Source organism: Ailuropoda melanoleuca, chromosome 10 (genome assembly GCF_002007445.2).
Source record: "Ailuropoda melanoleuca isolate Jingjing chromosome 10, ASM200744v2, whole genome shotgun sequence".
Classification (NCBI taxonomy): domain Eukaryota; kingdom Metazoa; phylum Chordata; class Mammalia; order Carnivora; family Ursidae; genus Ailuropoda; species Ailuropoda melanoleuca.
The window spans coordinates 41,825,088-41,849,055 of record NC_048227.1 but is presented as its reverse complement, the minus strand read 5'-3'; the positions used below and the strand labels follow the sequence as shown (position 1 = coordinate 41,849,055).

The 23,968-nt window shown below is 39.7% G+C and overlaps 1 protein-coding gene and 1 pseudogene across 13 annotated transcripts in view; both read left to right on the top strand.

Annotated features, from left to right (window-relative positions):
• Positions 1-23,968, top strand: part of BACH2 (BTB domain and CNC homolog 2) — a 376,418-nt gene that overhangs the window by 267,713 nt on the left and 84,737 nt on the right. The window lies entirely within an intron of this gene.
• On the top strand, positions 13,829-22,054 carry LOC117804229 (annotated as a pseudogene).

Sequence of the window (23,968 nt, the reverse complement as noted above, 5' to 3'; positions counted from 1 at the left end):
CTGCATGTCAATTATAGTCCAGGTTTTTAAAAATTATAGAAAAGAAAAGAATTCTTTAGGGTTGTATTAGTTTCTCAGAGTTGCTGTAACAGAGAACCACAAACTGAGTGGCTTAAAACAACAGGAATTTCTTGTCTCCTTCTGAAACCTGTAGGGAAGAATCCTTCCTTGCCTCTTCCTGGCTTCTGGTGGCAGCCATTAATCCTTGGCGCCCCTTGGCTTGTGAGGCTTCACTCTCATCTCTGCCTCCCTCTTCACATGGTGTCTTCACATTAGTTCCTTTTATAAGGGCAGCAGTCATATTGGATTATGGCTCACTCTATTCCAGTATGACCTCAGAGTTGCTATAGAGGAATGTTTTCATCCTGTTTAACTGATTTGTGATGTGTGCCATTTCTGAGCTCTTAAAAAAAAAAGTAACCCAGTGCTATGTCTACCAATAGTGTCATCTTCTTAGCAATAATTCAGCTTCTGGAAAATAAGGGTCTAATCCACTGACTACCCATAGTTAGATTAAAAGAAAATAAACAAGGAGCTTTTTGGCTCCTTTGGTAACCTTCTTCATGAGTTTATAGTTCTATAAAACTAGAGGCTGTGTCTTTATAGGTTACAGCATGGCACACTGTGACCATTCATCTTCATCATAGAGCAATAATGTTGTTCTGAAGATGGGCTTTTTTAGAAAGCCTCCTCATTTCTCAGATTTACTCCAAGGATCCTGCAAAGCCTCATTTTTCACTGGGTATGGGTACGGGTTTTATTTTTCTATCAAAGAGTCACCAAGTTTCCAAATGAGTAACAGACACAGGGTGTGGTTGTGCATCCAAATTGCCCTTGAGGTATAGTTAATCCCACAATTCTCACCACCATTGAAATTATTTTTCTAATTTAATGAAATATTTACTTCATTGTCCCTGGCTTCCAATGTGTGTGGCTTGTTGAACGTGTTCAATAAGTGTTGAGTGAAGGAAGAAAAACAGAACAATTAGCCATTTAACTGTCAAATGAAGGCTTTCACAATTTCAGAAGTCAGTCATTCTAGGGCAGGCAAAATTAGTCTATGTTAAAAAAAAAACTTGGTAGAGCAGTCATTGTCTTTGGCAGAGGAGATTGGCTAGGATGGGGAATCTTTCTGGGGTGATGGTTTCATTCTATAACTTGATGAGGTTCAGAATACACATTTATCAAAACTCAGTGGATGTCCTAAGATTTGTACATTTCATTGTATATAAATTTTACATCAAAAGGAAAAAAAAACTAAACAAATCTTGAACTCTAGTAAATGATGTGCCTGTTAGTGTTTAGGGGGAAGTGTGCTGATGTCTGCAGTGTTCTTTAATGTACATTGAAAACATAAGATGAATTGACAGATGGCTAGAGATGGGTATGGATGGAGAGATGTGTAATGAAATAAGCGTAGTAAAATATTAATTGTAGAATCCAGATGTGAGGTATTAGATGTTCACTGTAAAATTCCTTAAACTTTTAAAGTTCAAACTTTAAACTTGTAAACTAAAAAGTTTAATATCTTTCATAAGATATTAGAAAAAGTCAAAGTACAAAACCGTACAGGACCTTGCATATGTGGGGCCAAAGTCTACTTGCCATTTTTTTTCCTGTCACAGACTTGAATGTCTACTATTTAAAACAGGAAACAGTAGGGGCACCCGGGTGGCCCAGTCAGTTAAGCGTCTGCCTTCGGCTCAGGTCATGATCCCAGGGTCCTGGGATTGAGCCCCATGTTCAGCAGGGAGCCTGCTTCTCCCTCTCCCCCTGCTTGAGCTCACACACACACTCTCCCTTTCTCTCTCAAATAAATAAATAAAATCTTAAAAAAAAAAAAAAAAAGCCAGGGAACCGTATCACCTTCTAGGGGTCTCCTGGTAAATCCAGCAACAGGCTTGCAGGAATATACAGGGAGCCTGTTTTGTTGTCCTACTGGAGTGAGGCTTTGAAAAGGAAATAGTTGAAAAAGGGCAAAGGACATTTACATTTCAATGTGGCATCATACAATATGATCTTGTGCCAGCCGCCTACACGTGGCCCAGGAAGAAAGCTGATTAGGCTCCATCAAAAACAATGCCTTGTTCTGTAATTGTGCTCATGACGCAAAGGAAGCCCATTTTTATTTTTACTTGAAGAAAGATATGAAGAACTACAATTCTATGAATTCTCTTAAAATTACTCTTCCTTACCCACCCCCACCCAATATCATAATTATCTCCCTTGTGGAAAGTAAATGTAAATAAATGCATTTAGTTTTGGAACAAAAATTGTCTCCAAGTGCTCACCTGTGCCCCTCCTCATCTATTGTATTTTCCTTAATACAACATAGTAGAAACCTGGAAATCAGAAACACATGAGTTCTCTTGTTTTTGTTGCTCTATATGGTTCTGTGATCTTGAATAAATTGCTTTAAATTCCTTGAGCCTAAATCTCCACAATTGTAAAATGAGCAGATTCAATCAGATGATCTATATATCCCTTCTAGTGTTGGAATGAAACTTTCCTTTTTTTTTTTAATCGTATCATCTTATATCATTTTGGGGGGCCAGCTGTAATGAAATCTTGAATCCAGACCCTGACATACTCTAGAGGAAGGGACCCGCAGTCCCAACAAAACACACAAAAGACTCTGCTAGGAGCTCATTTAAATAATGGTTAAGATTTTAGTCCCAGTGAATTTTCCATCTGTTTCTCCATATTAGTTGGGCATGAAGCTAGTCGAATACTTAAGACATTCAGGAGAGAAAAGATACGATGTCTTATAGTGCATCTCTTCCAAAAATACAAAAACAGAGAAGAAAGTGATTTTTCTATTTGTGGAACTGTGTGTTTTCTTTACTTGGGCTTATCCCCAGGTGAAAATTTTATTTAAATACTGATTATGGGAAGAGGCTATCAACTGCTAGCCAGGTATTTTTCCTAAGGAATTAAAACAGAACAGAAGAAGTGTTCCTAGTGGGATGAGTCTGTTTTCATTCTCAGGTTGTAATAGAACACAAAGGGAAGAGTAGTTTGGTGTGCCACAATCTATAAACAACCCAAAGAGGGTAGTTGGATAAACTTTGTACCTCTTCACGTGCTATTTACTCAACTGTATTGTCAAAGACAGAAACTCAACTTCCATTACTATGTGGGTCTGTTGGCAGGTCTAATTACCTGAGGGGTAATTATACAGATATAAATATGTGTATTCAGAGTCAAGCCAGATATAAGTTATGTTATGCATGTTAAGTTATGCATGTTATACCTTTTCTATAGATTATGTTTCTGTGTTTACAGATTTTGGCACATATACCTCCATATTTTCTCCCTTCAATTAGGTATAAACCGAATGTGAGTTGGGGGCTACTTAAATAATGAAAGAGGCTAATTATCAAGGACTTGACTTTACTAATGTACTTAGGTTGGAGATGCTTTAGGTGAGAGAGCCTGGGTAAGCCATCTGATTTTGTCCATTATTATATTTTCAATTATCTTTGATGCTCAGAGAGAGACATTAATATAGCTGAGGATGACATAGCAAATTACCACAGATCTCTAACCTTTTAAATTGCTAACACTGTTGTAATCTGTAATTATAGAAATCAGTGTGAGAATTGTGGCACTGCATAATTATCTTTCCTGATACTTTATTGCTGAATGAATTATTAATCAGAATCAGTCTTGTATAGTATTTGCAGCAACTCAGAAGAATAATATATAATTAAATTTCATTATTCCTATTTTTGTGCTAATGTTTTATGATGTTGTAATTGATAATTAATTGGCCAAAAACTCACACAATACTTGGGAGTTTCAGGTGGCTGAAAAATATTCAGTGTGCTGAGTTCATTAACTAAGTAATGATCATTCTGTAAAGAGCACGGAGTCTAGTCCAATCTGTATGAGAAAGCTTTTGAAATTGTTATATTAATCATTAAGTCTTTCATGTTTCCTTAAAAGAAAGCAATAACTGTGAGCATGTATGAATAATTAAGAAATTTTAATGGATTTCAATCTGGTCAATTTTAAGCAATTTTAAGCAACCAGATGCTGGTTATGAATATCAGGCTAACACACTAGATACAGTTCGTGTGTTTTCCTGTGTATCAGTGCCCATTCTAATTAAACAATCAGCAGTCTCCATATCACCACATTTTCAAAAAGAGAGTAACAGTGCTGTAGCCTGAAAAGCCATTTTCCGCTACTTTTGATGATTGTAACCCATCGTGTACGAAGTCTTTATAGACAAAGTCTGGTCTAATCTTCTTTTCCAGTTGTCCAAAATACTAACTGGTTTTCCTTCTCACAGACACATAGAATTTAAAATCTGAAAGGATTATGAACTTTTCCTTGACTGGCATTCTAACTAAGAATTCCTGGTGTGAGTCTCTTTTGGTATCCTTTGCAACCTAGGTAACCAGCCAAAGCTCAGAATCCAAGAATGTCTTTCCCTCAGCCTGAGTTCTATTGAAAAGAAACACTGTCGACCATTTTATGTGAACTTCTGCTGTGCCACTTTATTTTTTTAAAGAAGGCGATGCTTTTTTTTTTTTTTTTTTTTTTTTTTTTTTTTGGTTTTCAAGTGTCTCCTTTAGAAACATACACTTTTTTTTTTTTTAAACAGGTGAACATCTTTTTTCTTTCCAAAGAATTTTGAAGGCCTGTGGTACAGAATTTTATAATGCGTAGGCTGGTTTTTAATCAGTCCTTTTCTAAGCTGATCATAAAACCATCCACAGGGGATTGCTCCTGGGGATTGCTGTGCAAATGCCTCTCCACTTTCTCAGGAAGATCATGAGTAGTTTATTTTTACGTTGGTTGCACTGGCTCCAATGTCTTGTAATTCCAAATTACAAATTATTAAAGAGGAGTTTGCCATCAGACCACTATAAGTAGAATCAAAGTCCATTCCTGTCGCTTCTGAGGGAGAGTTTCTTGTCAGATTTTGGAGTGAACATCAGAAGAACCTTCCTCTTCCCGTCTTCTCTCCATCCCAAGTCCCCCAGAGCTGTGTATGGTCCCAGAGTAACAGAAGCCTGGGCACTAGTCACACTCTAAAAAACATCGATCACCCTGAGAATGCCATCGAGGGTCCTGTGTGGCCATCATCTCCTGAGGGCTTGGATACTTATGTGCTGCTGAAAGAGAGAGCATGATTGCTGTGGCAGTTCGAGGTGGGAGGCCATGAACTTGGAGGGAATCAGAGCTGTCTTTCAGAAGTGAGAGCAAGGAGGTTTTTACCAGGATAGAACAGCTAAATTATTCTCTGTAAGGACCTACCCTGTACACAACAACAGAGAAGGAATAGGTCTCACTGTTGGTGAATGTTTGAGCCCAGAAAGCTTTGGAAACAAAGTACACTTAAGACCCTTCCACTGAGAAACTCTCCAGATGTTAGCTTCGCCTTCACTGTGTCAGTCTAGTCTTTTCCTATAGCTTGTGCACCTTCCCATTGTCTGGGTTGCGTGTCTTGGAGTTTTTATCCTTAGTTTCCTCTAACATTCACGTTGCTCAGAATGGACTGAGTTTTCTGTGGGTAAATGGAGAGGCAAAGTGACCTGGAAACCCAGAAAAACCGGGCAGGTCCATAGAGTATAGGAAGATGTGCAGAGAAGTATGTTGGAAGGAGACCTCAGCAGAAATAAAAGTAGCAGAAAGCAGGGGAGGAAGATGCCTATGGACAGGAGGCTGGGGTTGGGGTTTACGCGGGAGTGGTCAAGGAGGCCTTCCTGAGAAGGCAACATCTGCGCAGAGACCCAAAGAAGGTCAGGAAGCAAGCCATCACATTGAGATCTCAGCAGAGTCTCCTAGGAGGCAGGTTTGATCTTCCTTCCATGTATAAGGAGGCAGAGAAGGGAGTGAGTAAGTTACACTTCAGTAGACTTAAGACTTCAGCAGACATCCCTGTAGCTGTAGGAAGTGGCAGGGCAGACTTTCCAGGTTTGTAGGGCTGCCTTGGATCAGCTGCGATGGGGGTTAAGCTGCAGATTTCCAGCCCCACTCCTGTTACCCTAAATCCATGCAGTTTGAGAACTGTTGTAGTTCTGAGATAGGAAGGCAACTGGGATGGTCGGAGTGGTGTTGGCAGGGCTGCGGAGATGCTGATGCGAAAGGCCAAGCCGTGATCAGTCTGGGAATGAAAGGTGAATGCACACAGTTGGCATGGTTAAGAAAGAGCTAATTTTATATAACATTTACTACGTGTTGAATGAGTGAATTAATGAACTAGTGAACAAACGTATGGAGTGTTTTACTTCTCACAGCCTATCATACCCTTTTCATACAAATCAGGAAACTGAGGCACAGAAAAGTGTCTTGCCGGAGGTGAATGGCAGAGTCAGGATTCAGAGCCAGGCCGTCTGCTCCAGAGCCTGCATTCTCGAGCATTCCACTACACTGCCGCCACAAACCACCATGTATGCAATACTTAGGGAGGGCTTACTACACTCCGGGAATGGTTCTAAGCACTTTGCATTCTGCGCGTTAAATGATTTGCTCCTCATGACAGCGGACTGACGATGAGGACTCCTTCCTGCGAGCTGACATGATTTGTCTGAGGGGTGTAGCCGTCGGTGCTCAGATACCAGCAGGCTGGCTCTCGGGGCTGGTTCATCGCCACTACACCACACAGCATCTCATGATGAAGGGGGATGCTGATTTGAATGACACGTATGCAAAAGGAAGCGGAGAGAGAAAAACGGAAAAGCCTGTAATAGAAAGGTGGATTATTCAAAGCACACACTTTTAGCAAATATAAGAGGATAGAATCTTTTGGAAATGTTATGAGATGAGAATCAGTACAAGCCCCCCATCTGCCAGATGCTTTCTATTGGCATGAAAGAGAAATATATCAGGGTTAAGTGCCCGTAAGAGCAGACATTCTTGATACAGTGATGTGTAGAATTAGTCAAATGGTGGGGAGGATAATTCCTGATGCAAGCAAAGTACTTTGTACTTCTCAGAGAGCCCTCAGATCTATTGCCTTATTTGACCTTCATGGTCTTTGTGGGCTTTTATGGAGGGAAGGCTGCAGTGGTGCCGTGGCCGAAGTTGCCAGCAAGTGCCAGATCCCACACATTGTCCTATTATTTTCTCACAGGCTGTGATGGAAAGCAAGCAAATTGGCTTTTCCCCAAGTTTAAGCAGGAGAATCTGGCAAATGCAGACACATCCTTCCTCATGCCGTCCAGGTTTGCCTCAATGTAAGAAATGCTCAGCCTGTGCAGAATTACAGATTTATATAATGTACGAAGAAATGAATTTTCCTTTCATAATAGCTTTTATTTGTGGAGTGTTTACTGTAAAACAACGGCTGTCCTAAATACCTTATCTCTCCATCTCTTTTAAGCTTCCCAGCCATTTTGCATGTGGAAAAACCAAGGATTACAGAATCTAATTAATGTACCCAAAGCCCTCCAGCTGGGGAGTGGGAGAGCAGGGACTCGAAAGGAGGCCCCTCTGCCTCAGGATGGAAGGAGAAATGCGAAACTGGTACATTGTAGAGTCAAGAAAGTGTTGAGAAGTCTCTTCCTGCCTGGTGCTCCTGGGGGCTTCTCTGTGCTTCTCCACTACCACGTGGCTACAGGGCTAAGCCCTCGTCAGACCCCTTCCTGACCATTTGGAGAAAGGGTATTTTCTCCCCCACTGCACTGCAGTTTTGACTGTTTATAATGAGTGAGTTAGAAAATAATTTCTTCTTTAATCCCGTTTGCTTTATCTGGAGCATATCCTGTGGGGTACAAATGCTGTGTGTGAATGGTGGTGCTGCAAGCATATAATAGGACTTATATTTTAAACAGCGTACTCGATGTCCTGAAGCATTTGTGTCCCTGCCTTTTGGTAAACATAATCATCACGCTGAGAGGCTGCCAAGGACAAGACAGGGACTTGGAAGGTTCCAAGCACATCCTTTCTCCCCCCTCCCCCCGCCGCCCCCATCTCTCTCCTCTGACCTCCTTTTTCCCCAGACTCCCAAGAGAGCATTTCACCTGTGTGTTAATATTCCACTTCCATTCGATCTTCTGTATTGTGACAGGTGGTCCAGGTGCTTTTATTACCGGTTGTGGAATTTAACAAACTGCCAACCAGTGGTCTTAGCCTCATGGTTTTAGTCATTTTTAAATAGGAAAAAAAGGAGCGAGGGTGTCCAGCCTTCAGCGGAAACTCACAAACCTTCCCCCAAAGCACTTTCCAAGATGACCCTTGAGCCAGAGAACACCTCTGCCTTGATTAGGGGCTGCCTGCCATGGGTGCGGAGTTTTGATTGTTTTAGTGACCGGGTGAACCATCTTGCAGTCTCAACGTTGTCCATTCCAGCTTGCATCCCTCCAGAGATGATATTTCAGAACAGAATCATGTTGTCCAAGAGACCCTAATATGTGAAAGAAACAAGTTTCCTTTTATTAAGAATCTTTTCTGGGACGCCTGGGTGGCTCAGACGGTTAAGTGTCAGCCTTCGGCTCAGGTCATGATCCCAGGGTCCTGGGATCGAGCCCCGCGCGTCGGGCTCCCTGCTCGGCGGGGAGCCTGCTTCTCCCTTTCCCTCTGCTATTCCCCCTACTTGTGCTCTCTCGCTCTCTCTGTCAAATAAATAAATAAAATCTTTAAAAAAAAATCTTTTCTGTGAAAGCTGTTTTTCTGCCAAGCCTTGGAAACTCACTTCTGTTTCCTTTCCCACCCGTAAGCAGTATGTGCACTCAGAAAGCGAGGCAAGCATCAAGAGAGACCACAGGGACGAACAGCCACATCACCATAGCCATAGATACTCTTCAGCTGCTGGCAGACCTTTCTGTCAGAACCACATCTGGATTTGACCCCTTGGAAAGGAGTTAGAATTGAAAATCCAGTCTCTAACATCATAAGCCCTCAGCATATGAAGCTGCCTTTGGCAGGTTGAGCTTATTAGCACTTACCAGGGATAAACGAGCTCAGAAAATGTGCTGGAGACCCTGGCATCTGTGATACGGTTTCTTGACTTCGCATGGACACCCAGGCCTAGTGTTGGCACTGACCTGGCAGGTGAACTTCTGGCGGTAATTACACAGTATCTTTTAAAGCTAATTCCAAGGAGCACATTTTTAAATTTATAACACTTCGATGTTCTCTTCCTCTTTCCTTTCCTGCTTCCCTCTGTCGCTCCCTCTTCTTCCCCTCCCGTTCATCAGATTCGAAGTCCACTAATTACTGAGTTCAGTTTTTGACAGTCTCAGGTTTGACAGTAATGCTGCAATTGGAATCAGACAGACTTGCAGTCTCCCCTTTTTTTTCTGCATTTGACTATCTGTTGTCTTTTCTTAGTCTTTGATTCTCTGTTGTGAGTTTTGACTTGGTTCTTATCTAAGACAGAACAATTTCTGTCAGATTCTGGGAACTCCCCTCCCACCCGATGGAGAAGTTTTGGGGAGGGGATGTGCACCCCGTGTTGAACTGTGCACTGGGTACAAATCTGCAGCGCCTTCTATTAAAATGTAAAACGATCCGTTGAGTCAGCCTCCCTCTGGTTTGACTCAGATGCTTTATGGCGTACTTTGCATGTCATTTCTCTGTAATGATTTCCCCATGGAGAAGGGTGTCTGCTAGAATCCAGGCAGACTGAAGATTGCTCTGAGTCAAATGGATCTTTTATTCTTTTAGTATTAACCCTTATCTCTCAGTTTCCCATCCTTGCTTTTTCCCTGAAGGAACCTAATGAAGTAAATAGGTTCCACCACCCTCATTTAGCCTCCTAATCACTGTTCATAATTTCTTCTCACATTAGCAGCACGAAGCTCTAGGGTAATATTCTCCAGCTAGAAGGCGAGAGAAGGGGATACTGGGAAAGAATATTTCACACAGATGCCCTGATAAAGAAAAATGTAGAAAAGAAATGACTTCTCTCTGTCCTCTAACTCCTAATAGTCAAGAAGCAAATTCTAATAGGAAGCAGAGACTGATGTATGAGAAATGAATATAAATGGAGAACATAGCTACAAGGAAGTAGTGTGGGAGACAAACTGGAAGTGACAAGATAGAAAACTAGTCATGGGTAGAAAGGACCTACCCCAGCAGAATATATGGGGGCTTTGGCTGCACCCTTTGCTGGTGGGTTACCTCAAAAGAAACAAAAACAAACATCAAAATACGGAAAAGAAGAGCAGGGTAGGTGATCGCAAAGCCACCTATATCCCAAACTGCGAATCCCTAATTCCACACTTCCTGCCTCCTCATTCTTCTCCCTTAGCCATACACACACACACACCCATCATTGCCAGCCTCCACTAACAATAACTGTGTATCTTGGACAGCCTGGCATGGAGTCTTCTTCACCCATTGATTTCAAAGCCTGTAATCTCTTTCATCTACTTTTTGAGATGACAGTGTATGCACTATGTTATTGTTAAACCCAAGCCGTAGCTTTCCCCCAGGCCCCAGACATTGTTGTCTCACGTGACATTACTGGGTGGAAACTCAGACAAGAGGAGTTGATGAACACCCTCCTTGATTCCGTAGCCACATGTGTGAGACAGCCTCTGAGAATGTGTCCTGTACACCAGAGCACTGTTTTCGGGGGGAAAGGAGTGAGAAGAGAGGAAAGTGTTGAACTACTGCTCAGTACCATTGAGCACTGTGTTCCATCGCTTCATCCTTCCTTTAGGTTGACTCGTTCATAAGACAGAAAAATTCACACCGTTATTGGGCAAGTCTTCCTCTCTTCTTTATCGGTCCCAGAAATTACATGCTGGCATTTCTCCCTTCCAGCCAGCTGTGTTATTTTGACCATCTCTAACTTCTCAGAAACAGCCTTGTCAACCTGTAGGTAGAGAAGCTCATGTTTCAGGTTTTTCCTAAAGTTTTTGTCCTTTCATAGAACCATAGAAATTAGAACTAGAAACACCTTGCAGGTCACCTAGTCCATTTCCTCATTTTATAGATATGGACGTGGAAGTACATTGAAATGATTTGGTTTTCACAGGAGAAGATGAAACCCGAGATCTCTGAAAAGAGTCCTGCTCAGAAGAAGAAGCCAGGCTTAGATTTCTCACCACCTCCTGAAGGGCCTCCTCCCCATGTTCGGCCCATTTTTGCAGATCTTGTGTGTTTTCATTTCAAGCCCAAAGTCCACCCTAGGACTTTCATGATTAAGTTGGACAGCCTGAGGCAGGTAGCTTGAGTTGTTAACCCTTTCCTACAATCTTTAATTTGAAGGGAGCTGGAGGGGTTTTTTACTTATATAATGTAGGTATAGGAAAGTACATTAGACAAATGTATAATTTAACACAAAGTGAATGCACAGCTACTTATCACCAATATCAAGAAATAGAACATTGTGACAGCACCCCTGAGCTCCCCCCCCCAGTACCACTGCCCAATAACAGCTCTCTCCCCACAGATGGAAACTCTTTTCTGAGTCTTTTCTTTATAGTGTTACCACCTATGTATGTATCCCTAGATACTTAAGTTTTGCCCATTTTTGAACTTGATATAAAGGAATCCAGTTGTATGTTATTATTTTGTGTCTTGCTTCCCTAGCTCAGTATTCAACATTAGATTAGTGAGAATCATTCATGTTGTTGCATGTGGCTCTAATGTGCTTTTTATCTTTCCATTATATGAATATATGAATATATCTCAGTGTATTTACTCATTCAGCTACTGACAGACATTGTATTGTTTCCAGTTGGGAGGGATGCTGAACAACGCTGCTGTGAACATTCTTATACAGAGTTCCCGTTATACACATACATGAATGTCTTGGGCGTAACCCAGGAATGGAAATACTGGGTCATAATCTGTCCCTGTTGCTGTACATATTCACAAACACTTGAAATTGCCAAACTTTTTAGTTCTTTCCAGTTTGGTGATGTGTAATATATCTTTAATTCTTTATTATCTTTAGATTAATACATATAGCCTGCTACCAACATTCTTTTTTTGTTTAATTCTAGTTAGTTGACATAGAGTTCAATATTGGTTTCAAGAGCATAGTGCAGTGATTCATCATTTACATGTAAAACCAGTGCTCATCATAACAAGTGCCCTCCTTAATGCCCATCACCTATCTAGCCCGTTCCCCACCCACATCCCTCCATCAACTCTCAGTTTGTTCTCTGTAGCTAAGAGTCTTTCATGATTTGTTTCCTCCTCTCTCTTCCCCCCACCACTGTATGTTCATCCGTTTTGTTTCTTGAATTCCACATGAGTGAAATCATGTGGTATTTGTCTTTCTCTGATTGACTTATTTTGCTTAGCATAATATGCTGTAGCTCCATCCACATTGTTGCAAATGGCAAGATTTCATTATTTTGTTACTCCATATACTATATACCATATCTTCCTTATCCATTCATCAGTTGTTGGGCATTTGGGCTCCCTCCACAGTTTGGCTATTGATGATAATGCTGTGATAAACACCAGGGTGCATGTACTTCTTTGAATGTGTATTTTTTTAGAGAGAGAGTGTCCGAGCTGGGAGGGGAGGGGCAGAGGAAGAGGAGAGAGAGAATCTTAAGCAGTCTCCATGCTCAGTGCATAGCCCAATGCAGGGCTCGATCTCAAGACCATAAAATCATGACCCAAACAAGAACCAAGAGTCAGGCACTTAACCAACTGAACCACCCAAGTGCCCCCTTGAATGTGTATTTTTATATCCTTTGAGTAAATACCTAGTAGTGCAATTGTTGGATCATAGGGTAGTTCTATTTTTAGCTTTTTGAGGAACCTCCATACTGTTTTGAGGAACCTCCATACTCCTCCATAGAGTGGCAGCACCAGTTTGCATTCCCACCAACAGTGCAAGAGGTTCCCTTTTCTCCGCATCCTCACCAACACTTGCTGTCTCCTGTGTTGTTAATTTTAGACATTCTGACAGGTGTGAGGTGGTATCTCATTGTGGTTTTGATGTGTATTTCCCTGATGATGAGTGATGTGGAGCAACTTTTCATGTGTCTGTTGGCCATCTGGATGTATTCTTTGGAAAAATGTCTATTCATGTCTTCTACCCATTTCTTTTTTTTTTTTAAAGATTTTATTTATTTATTTGACAGAGGTAGAGACAGCCAGTGAGAGAGGGAACACAAGGCAGGGGGAGTGGGAGAGGAAGAAGCAGGCTCACAGCAGAGGAGCCTGATGTGGGGCTCGATCCCATAACGCCGGGATCACGCCCTGAGCCGAAGGCAGACGCTTAACCGCTGTGCCTCCCAGGAGCCCCCTTCTACCCACTTCTTAACCGGGTTATTTGTTTTGTGGGTGTTGAGTTTAATAAGTTCTTTATAGATTTTGGATAGTAACCCTTTATCAGGTATGTCATTTGCAAATATCTTCTCCCATTCCCTAGGCTGCCTTTTAGTTTTGTTGATTGTTTCCTTCACTGTGTAGAAGCTTTTTATCTTGATGAAGTTCCAATAATTGGCTCTTGCTTTTGTTCCCCTTGCCCCTGGTGACATGTCTAGTAAGAAACTGCTATGGCTGAGGTCAAAAACGTTGCTGCCTTTGTTCTCCTCTAGAATGTTTATGGTTTCCCCTCTCACATTTAGGTCTTTCATCCATTTTGAATTTATTATTGTGTATGATGTAATGCAAATGAAATAGTTCAGTTTCGTTCTCCTGCATGTTGCTGCTGTCCAGTTTTCCCAACACCATTCATTGAAGAGACTGTCTTTTTTTCCGTTGGACACTCTTTTCTACTTTGTTGAAGGTTGGTTGCCCATATAGTTGTGGGTCCATTTCCAGGTTTTCTGTTCTGTTCCATTGATCTATGTGTCTGTTTTTGTGACAGTACCATACTGTCTTGATGACTACAGCTTTGTAATAGAGCTTGAAGTCCGAAATCGTGATGCTTTGCTTTTCTTTTTCAGGGTTGCTTTGGTTATTCAGTGTCTTCTGTGGTTCCATACAAATTTTAGAATTGTTTGTTCTAGCTCTGTAAAAAACACTGGTGGTATTCTGATAGGGATTGCCTGCTACCAACATTCCAATACTTCTAGCTCAGCCTCTGCATCACAGCCTGTGTCTCCATACAGTTCACATTTAAATATAGAAGTGTGAGTACTTGTCACTGTTTTAGTACTAGATATTTAGAAAGCTTGGTTTTTTTTTTTTTATTTTGGTCTGTTTTTTAAAAATGAGTGAAACAACATCAGCAACAAAAATTACCCCAAAATTGGGGCTTATGGTAATTGTCCCTAAATTCTTTATGTATTTTTTCAACTATACCGTAAAAGCCATTGTCACAAACTGTGTCAGTAAATCGAACTTCCTCCCGAAAGGTCAAAGAAGATGGAAGTTTATGTCGAAGTACGAGAACCATTCAGAGCTATTAAGGATTTGATGATACAATTGCAAGTGCTTCCTTCTAACAGCAGCCTTAAATTTCAGTTCCCTTGGCACTGACGAGCACACACGCAGATGGAGTGTTTGAGTAAATAAAGAACACGGAACGTTTTAGCTGCTCAATGTCAGGCCCTTACTTTAGCTATCTAAGGCATTAGAGACTTAAATGACAGGCACTGCAGTTTTCCATTATAAAATACTGAAATTGGATTGCTTTCCACTTTAAGTAAGAAGTTTGAGTCTTGATGCGATTGAAAAGTGTTTTCCAATCCAAAAGCAATAACTTAGTAATTTTAATGGCACTATGCACTCTAAAAATTTCTATAGACTTAATAACTTTCTTTTATAAAAACTAACCCTTATAGTTTCATTGTAAATAACTTAAAAAAAAAGCATGCTTGATAAGAGCATGAATTTACTCAGCAATTACTAACTAATTTAGTGTGTGATTCACAGAAATATTTACTTAATGCCCTGTTTCTATGGGAAATGTGGTTGGAATTTCAAATGAAATGGTTTATAATTTGGTCTTTTTCATTACCTGCAAGGCGTATTCATTTCTTTTCATGTGAACCATTCTAGACATGACAGGTTGTCTGAAAAACTTAACATTCTACTTTTTTGTGAATTTCAGCTTTTCACATTTCCCACTGTAGATTTTTTTTTTCTTTTTGGTTTTTTGATTTATACTTTTAACCTTCAGAACTAAGTGTCAGACATTTTAATTTCTGAATATGAACAAATAATGAATGAAGACTGAATGAGTAAGTGAATAAACGAGTCTGTGTTCATTAATATTATATCTTTGACTGATAAGAGTTGTGGTCTGTGTAGTTTTTTGAAGGAATGAGCATATTATGAGAAAATAATAGTAATTAACTTTTACTGCTGAACCATATGATAAGATGATTGGGGTGTATGTGTATGTACACGTGCAGCTGGGTTTTTTGGCCTACAAAAAGAAGAATGAGCTCCAGCCAAAACCCAAATCAGAACCTTTGGAAGGCTTCCTTACAATCTGATTTCAGCTAATGTCTACACACTTTAACACATTGTCTAATGCTTAGTGTAAAGACTGGCTGTCAGACTCCTACATGCTATTCTGGGCTCAGTTACTCACTACAAAGTATTTCATTCTTAGATCCCATGGGTCCTGCTGCAGATTTCAGGATTTGCTGCATTAGGGGGGAAAGTGTTTTTTAATTAATATTAGCAAGGCAAGTGGAAAAAAAAGAAACTTAATGGGACATAGTACAGTGATAAGAGAAATGGAATTCAGGTTGGTATTGGTGAGTCAAAAACAGACAAATTGGAGGGAGTTCCTAGAAGAGCACCCATGATAATTGGAGGATGAGAAGAGCTGACTGATTTCTAAAAGAAGAAGAAACAGTATGTTCCATTATGCTTGAAGAGGGGCCAACAGTGAGGGGTGTGATAAGATCCAATGGGAATGTAAAGGCCAAGAGGAAGAGAGTGGTGCTGGCATGACATAAGGAAGGATTATCCAGGAATAATGTAATAAAAGCAAGAAAATCCTCAGACAGGTTAAAGTCTAGCAACAGCTTCATGGGAATGATAGATTTTTAGATTATACCATTTGATGAACAGATCTAATCTGTTTTAAGTGTCTTCTAAAACTCTCTGGAAGGTTTAACCCAAAAGGCAGACATCCATGTTCATGTGACTGTCATAGCCTCTTCATCGACTCGGGGAGCATATATCACCATAGCTCCTTTATTTTCCCAAACCTGCCCTATTAGCAGGATATCGAATCATTCCTTGAGACCGCCCCCCCCCCCAGATATCTTAGACCAGAAAGAGACTATCTTGCTTGTGAACTGGAATCTGAGAGTCCACCCACAGCACTATCTTGGCTTCACCACTGTTGATGACTGCTCCCCACCTGGTGGTGTAGACTGTCATCCAGGGCTGCTGTATAGCAGTCAGGCTCCCACTTGGACCTCACTGGAACTCCACACTAGGTCTCCAGGTGACATAATTCTTTTAGTTTATCCTCCCTTACTCAGCTGTATGTTCCAGAACAAACCTATGGGCTAAGATGTCTAGGACTGAAAGAGCTAATAGCATTAGCACCACATGTTGTGCCAAAACATCTTCCTAGATTTGGATTCTCCATTTCTGAAAGATAATTTCGCCTCAAGGGACTTACTTGTTCTCCTCTGTCTCTATCCAGACAGACCTTGGGCCCTATGAGAGCAGGGGTTGGGGTACTAGTTTCTTCTCTCCCAGAAAGTTTTGGTTTTTTCCTTCACGTTGTCCATCCCATTCCCTGTAACCCCCTCTGCAGAGGCAGTTTCTTTGAAGCCACGCAACATCAACAACAATAGGAGAAGGTGTATGAATGGTCTTTATAAGGCTAAAGAAAGCTAGCTTCTCTCAACTAAGTGACAGAGACCCATTGCCTGTGACCAATTACGTATTTCTTTTACAGACTCCAAGACTCAGAGAATTGTAGATATGTAAGAAATTTGCTGATCTTCTAGGTCAGACTTTTCATTTTACAAATAGGGAAGCAGGTCCAGAGAAAGTTAGGCAGTTTATCTAAAACCCACAAAGCTGGTCAATGCCAGAGCTAGATCAGAAGACCTCGATCCCAGGTATACTCCTCCTTCCATTGCACCTCACTTTCATTTCTCTTTTGACTTTCTTTCATTTCATGTTTCACTAAAGAACTTAAGGCTTTGTATCCTTTATAGCAAGCTCCTCTCTGCTTGGTGTAGGTGCATTTATATTAATTACCATGAATGGATTAGAAAAATGAGATATCTCCTATAAATCTCCTGCCTTTTATGAATTAAGTGTAACACTTACATTGTAGAGCATTAATTTTTCTACCTAATTTTGAGTACTGCCTGCTACATGTAATTTAAATAAATTGTGATTTAAATAAATAAATTTCCACAGACTGAGAAAACTGAACGTGTTAGGAGAAGAGTGATAATTTGAGAACTAAGAATGAAGAAAATAAATCAGACTTGAGACCCTATATGGGAGATAAGAAAATCCTGAAAACGTTTCATGTAAAAGATGCCAGAATAGAAAATATTTGTCTTCGGTCCCCATGTGCCCTTATGGGAGTTGTGACCAGTCAAGTGCTCTTGAGCTCTGATCTCACCATCCTGTCCCAGCAGCTCGTGTATGTGAAGGTGCTCATCTAAGTGGGATATAAGCCTCTTCCCCCAACAATAGGATGAAATATTTTTGGGTGGCAAGTATGTCAGCTTCCAGGTCTGTTTTGTTATGCTCAGGACATTGTGAGCATCAATGGGAAGCATGAGCTATTTACAGGGTTAACTCCAAGACTTTGTTCAGGAGTCCTTGGAACTGTGGTCCATGGTAAAGTTTTACAGGATTTAGGCCCTGGAAATGTACAGAAAGAAGTCACACCTTCCTTCAACCAAGTTATCGAGGTTGTCTTCAGAGATGATGGCCCTTTTTGCTGCTGTGCTCATCACACATTCCTTCCATGTGATCACTCTAAGATCTGCGGTACACATCATTGGCAGAGAACCCAAGTACTGTGGACTTTGTAACTCCATAGTAATCATCTGTCATAAAGAGGGCATCCTAGAATTTTTTGCGAGTCTTATATCTCACCTCCTAGGTGACATCATTTATTCATGGCTCTGTCCATCACTGGTCTACCTCATCAATACCTATGCACTGGACAGTGGGGTTTCCACCATGAGTAAAATGAAGAGTTATTCCCAAGGTGTCACAGGACATTTTGCCAGTATATTGACCTATCCCTTTGTGCTTTCTCTAATCTTATGACTGTCAACAACTGTGAGCTTGCTGGTGGATCCCCTCATTACTCCCCAATTTATAAACTTCTTGGATAGACTGCTGTTGTATGCTGCAAAAAGAGGGAAATATGAGCCGAAGAAGTAGCTTGTTTTTCCAGAAGGTGCCCTTTGGGAAGACTTATTATTGTGACCTGAGAATGTTAATTTGAAGTTATGGGGCAGGGACAGTGACATTTCTATAGCCCCAGATGCACTGAACTATGGGAGATAACTATACAATGTGGTATGCTTTCTTAATAATCATTTAGTCTTGAAAAAATGGAAAAAAAAATCTTTGTCTTCTTACCAGGTAAAAAAGAATTTGGCAGCAATTAACTAGTCATAAAGACAGAAGCCATGCAAACTCAGTCTGGCTCCATGGCTTATGGTCACTGTAACTGAATTGTGTCATTTAAAATGCTATTCTTATTGCATAAAAAATGATTCTGGGTAATAAAGCTTACAGATACTTTATCTTTTATTGGAATTCAAAGAACCGAAAGTTCTTTTTCACAGAAATATTTTTGTAAACGAGGTATTACAAATCATCATTTATAGTAGAGCAAAGTTTGCACTATATAGTTAGCAAAGTGATAAATTATTGTTTGTAACATTTTCAGTGTAACCGTAACATAAAGATTAAATACAGGGTTTTTACTTCTAGCCAAAATGGAGTAACAGGTACTAGATTTACTAAATTTACTCCCACCTAAAGCAACTATAAAAATAAAGTATATCAAACAATACTTTTCAAGACATTGGACACGAAGCAACAAAGGACATTGATCCCTAAAAGGAAAACAAGCTGAGACCACCTTACTGTTTTCAGAGTGTTTCCAGACAATGGTAGGGGAAAGAAAAACCAAAGAAGATGTTGGCTGACTCCTGAGTTGAGGAGACAGAGCTAATAGTCAGGGAAGACTGTGGTGGCTACAGTTCAGAAAGCGAGGTAGCAAAGAAGAGAGAGCTTCACAGAGAGAAAACTCTAGAGATCTGCAGAGGGTTTCCCTTAAATATTCTGCAGGGTACTCATTAGCACATGTGTGTGAGAAAAATACCAAAAATGGGGAAAGAAAAACCCAAAACATTTAGAAGGAACAGTACTCAGAGCTCACAGAGGATCAGGAATAATACCTTTCCTACCAGCCAGACTAGAAAACCAATAATTCAAGGGGCACTGGGTAAAATACTCAGAAGAGTTTTGAATCAGTAGTGGGGAATAAGGAATTCTAGATTAAATGCTGCTGTTCCCACCTAAGAGCTCTCAAAAGCTAAATCTAGAGGACTGAACAGTCTCCATATAACTCAGCTGAGTCCTAGGACAAATTTTAAGAATGTTTATAAGAACACACAAGTATCAAGCATCCAACAAGGTAAAATTCACAATGTCTGGGTCCAATCAAAAATTTCCAGATATGCACAGAAGAAGGGAAATATGACTCATAATGAAGAGAAATAGCAATCAAAACTAAACCAGAATTGACATAGATGTTAGAATTAACAGACAGAAATGGTTATTATAACTGTATTCCAAATGTTCAAGAAGTTAGAGGAGTGACTGAATATCTTAAGTACAGTCATGGGAGATATAAAAAAGACCCAAATTGAACTCTTAGAGGTGACAACCATAATTTCTGAGATGAAAATTACTGTGAAAGGAATTAATGACAGATTAGATATTGCAGAAGAAAGGATTAGTGAACTTGAAGACCTATAAAAACTGTCCAGAATGAAACACACAGGAAAGACTACCAGAAAGAAAAATGTACAGAACATTTGTGAGCTGTGGGACAGTTTCAGATAGTCTCCATTCAGGTAGTCAAATAAATAATGTCTGACATGCTTCCAAATTTGGTGAGAACCCATTCAAAAAGCTCAAAAACCATGAAAAAAACTACACCAACGCACATCATAATCAAATTGCTCAAAACAAGTGATAAAGAATCTTAAAAGAAGCTAGAAGGAAAAAAACATTACATATACAGGAACAAAAATAAGGATGAAGGCAGATTTTTCACTGGAAACCACGCAAATGAAAAGATAGTGCAATGACATTTTTCAAAGTACTGAAAAGAAAAGAATTGTCAATCTAGAATCTATCCCCCACAAAAATAACTTTCAAAAATGAAGGCAGCAGACTTCTTAAGACAAACAAACACTGAAAGAATTCATCACCAACTATGATGGACCGAATGCTTATGTCCACCTCCAAAAGCCCTAACCCCAATATAATGGTATTTGGAGATGGGGCCTTTGGAAAGCAATTAGATTTAGATGAAGTCATGAGGTTGGAGCCCCTTGGATGGGATTAGTATCCTTATAAAAGGACAAAGAGAGACTGGAGCTGTCCCTCTTCCCTATGCAAAGACAGTGAGAAGGCAGCTATCCACAAGCCAAGAAGAGAGCCCTCACCATAGAACCAAATCAGCTGGTACCTTAATCTTGGAATTCCCAGACTGAAGAACTGTGGGAAAGAAATACTATTGTTTGTGCTGCCCCGTTTCTACTATTTTGCTATAACAACCCAGGCTGACTAAGACACCAATACATCCACACTGCAAGTCATATAAAGGAAGTACTTCAGGCAGAAGAAAAATGTGTGTGTGTGTGTGTGTGTGTGTGTGTGTGTGTGTGTATACTTTATTCTCTTGTTATTTAAATCTCTGTAAAAAAAAATAATTGTTTAAATAAAAGTAATAACAGTGTAGTGGGTTTTATAACATTTGTGGAAGTAAAATGCATGGCGAAGAAGGGAGAAATGGAGGCATACTATTGTAGGAGTCATATACTTTACGTGAAGTGGTATAATATCATTTGAAGATAGTTTGTGATGATTTAAAGAAGCATAGTATAAACCCTAGGTGACCAATAAAATATCAAAACAACAGGCCAATAAAGAGAATAAGCTTGAATTATAATAAATTCTATTAATATAAAAACAAAAGAGTGAGGGGAAGGGGACAAAGAACAGATGGGATAAAGAGAAAACAAGTTTCAAAATGGCATATTTGAACCCTGCCAGGTCAATAATAACGTTAAATATAAATGGTTTAAGTACCCGAATTAAAAGTCAGAGATTATCAGATTGGATTTTTTTAAAGATTGATTTATTTATTTTAGAGAGGCCAGGGGGGCTGGAGGGGTTGAGGAGGGAGAGTGTTAAGCAGTGGAGCCCGATGCGGGGCTCAGTCTCACGACCCTGAGATCACAACCTGAGCTGAAACCAAGAGTCTGATGCTTAACTGACTGTGCCACTGAGGCACCCCTTGAATTTCTTTTAAAAAAGTAAGACTCGACTATATGCTGCCTACAAGAAGTACACTTTAAATATAAAGGCACAAATAGATTAAAAGGATAAGTAGGGGGAAAGATGCTAACACTAATGCTAACACTAATCCAAAAAAGCTGACGTGACTATTGATATCGGACAAATTAGATTTCAAAGCAAATAACATTTCCAGGAATTAAAAGGTCATTTTGTGATACAGGAATAAATTCATCAAGAGAAAATAAAAATTCTAACCACATATGCATCTAATAACAGGATTTCACACTGCATGAAACAAAAACTATAGGTAAATCTACAATTATAGTTAGAGATTTCAGCTACTCTTCTCAATACCTTGATAGAACCCATGGACAGAAAATTAGTAAAGAAGATTTGAACAACATTTATTATACAACTTGACTTAATTGATATTTACAGAACACTCCAGCCAACAACAGAACACACATTCCTTTCAAATAAATATGGAATATTTACCAAGATAGATTATATTCTGGGATATAAGACAAGTCTCCATAAATTAAAAGGATTGAAGTCATTCAAAGTTTGTTCTCTGACCACAATGGAGTTAGATCAGAAAACAATAATAGGGGGCGCCTGGGTGGCACAGTCGTTAAGCGTCTGCCTTCGGCTCGGGGCATGATTCCGGGATCGAGTTCCACATCAGGCTCCTCTGCTGGGAGACTGCTTCTTCCTCTCCCACTCCCCCTGCTGTGTTCCCTCTCTTGCTGGCTGTCTCTCTGTCACACAAATTTAAAAAAAAAATCTTAAAAAAAAAAAGAAAACAATAATAGAAAGATATCTGAAAACTCCTTCAAGCATTTGGAAACTAAATAACATTTCCAAATAATTTATGCATTAAGAAAGAAAGAAAAAGAAATTAGAAAGCATTTTAAAATTAATGAAAATTAAAACTCAGCATTTCAAAACTTGTGAGATGTTGCTAAAGCAGTACTTAGAGTGAAATGTATAGCATTAAAGCTTTTCTTAGAAAAGATGAAAGGTCTCAGATCAATGAACTCAACTTCCACCTTTGAAACTGGAAGAAGAAGAGCAAATTAATGGTAAATTAATTGACAAACGACGCGAGAATACGCAATGGGAAAAGACAGTCTCTCCAACAAATGGTGTTAGGAAAACTGAACAGCTAATGCAAAAGAATGAAACTGGACCACTTTCTTACACCATACACAAAAATGAACTCAAAATTGATTAAAGACTTAAATGTGAGACCCAACACTGTAAATATCCTAGAAGAGAGCGCAGGCAGTAATTTCTCTGACATCAGCCTTAGCAACATATTTCTAGATGTCTCCTGAGGCAAGGGAAACAAAAGCAAAAATAAACTATTGAGACTACATCAAAACAAAAAGCTTCTGCACAGCAAAGGAAAGAGTCAACAAAACTGAAAGACAGCCTACTGAATGGGAGAAGATATTTACAAATGACTTATCTAATAAAAGATTAGTATCCAGGGGCGCCTGGGTGGCACAGCGGTTAAGCGTCTGCCTTCGGCTCAGGGCGTGATCCCGGCGTTATGGGATCGAGCCCCACGTCAGGCTTCTCTGCTGTGAGCCTGCTTCTTCCTCTCCCGCTCCCCCTGCTTGTGTTCCGTCTCTCGCTGGCTGTCTCTATCTCTGTCAAATAAATAAATAAAATCTTTAAAAAAAAAAAAAAGATTAGTATCCAAAATCTATAAAGAACGTATAAAACTCAACACCCAAAAACCAATCTGATTTAAAAATGGGCCAAAGACATGAACAGACATTTCTCCAAAGACATCCAGATGGACAACAGACATGAATAGATGCTCAACATCACTGATTATTGAGGAAATGCAAATCAAAATGACAATGAGATATCACCTCACACCTATCAGAATGGCTAAAATCAAAACCATAACAAACAGCACATGTTGGCAAGGATGTGGAGAAAAAGGAATCCTCTTGCACTGTCAGTGGGAAAGCAAACTGGTGCAGCCACTATGAAAAACATTATGGAGGTTCCTCAAAAATTTAAAAATAGAACTACCATATGATCCAGCAATTCCACTACTGTGTATTTACCCAAAGAATATGAAAACACTAATTCAAAAGGATATATGCACCCCTACGTTACTTGCAGCACAATTTACAATAGCCAAATTGTGGAGCAGCCCAAGTCTCTACCACTAGATGAATGGATAAAGATGTGCGTGTGGGGGGTGGGGGTGTATGTGAAATATTACTCAGCCATAAAAAAGAATGAAATCTCTCCATTTGTAATAACATGGATAGATCTAGAAGGGATTTAAGATTACACTTAACATGATGAATACTGAGTATACAATATATACAATTGTTGAAAAACTATATTTTACACCTGAAACTAATATAACACTGTATGTTAACTATACTAGAATTAAAATAAAATTTAAAAAATAATAAAAGGTAATAAAAAAGAGCAAATTAAAGCCTAAAGTAAGCAGAAGAAAGGGTACAATGAGATCAGAAATCAATGTAATAGAAAACAGAACAATAAGAAAATCAATTTAACAAAAAGCTAGTTCCTTGGGAACATTGATAAAATTTATAAACCTCTA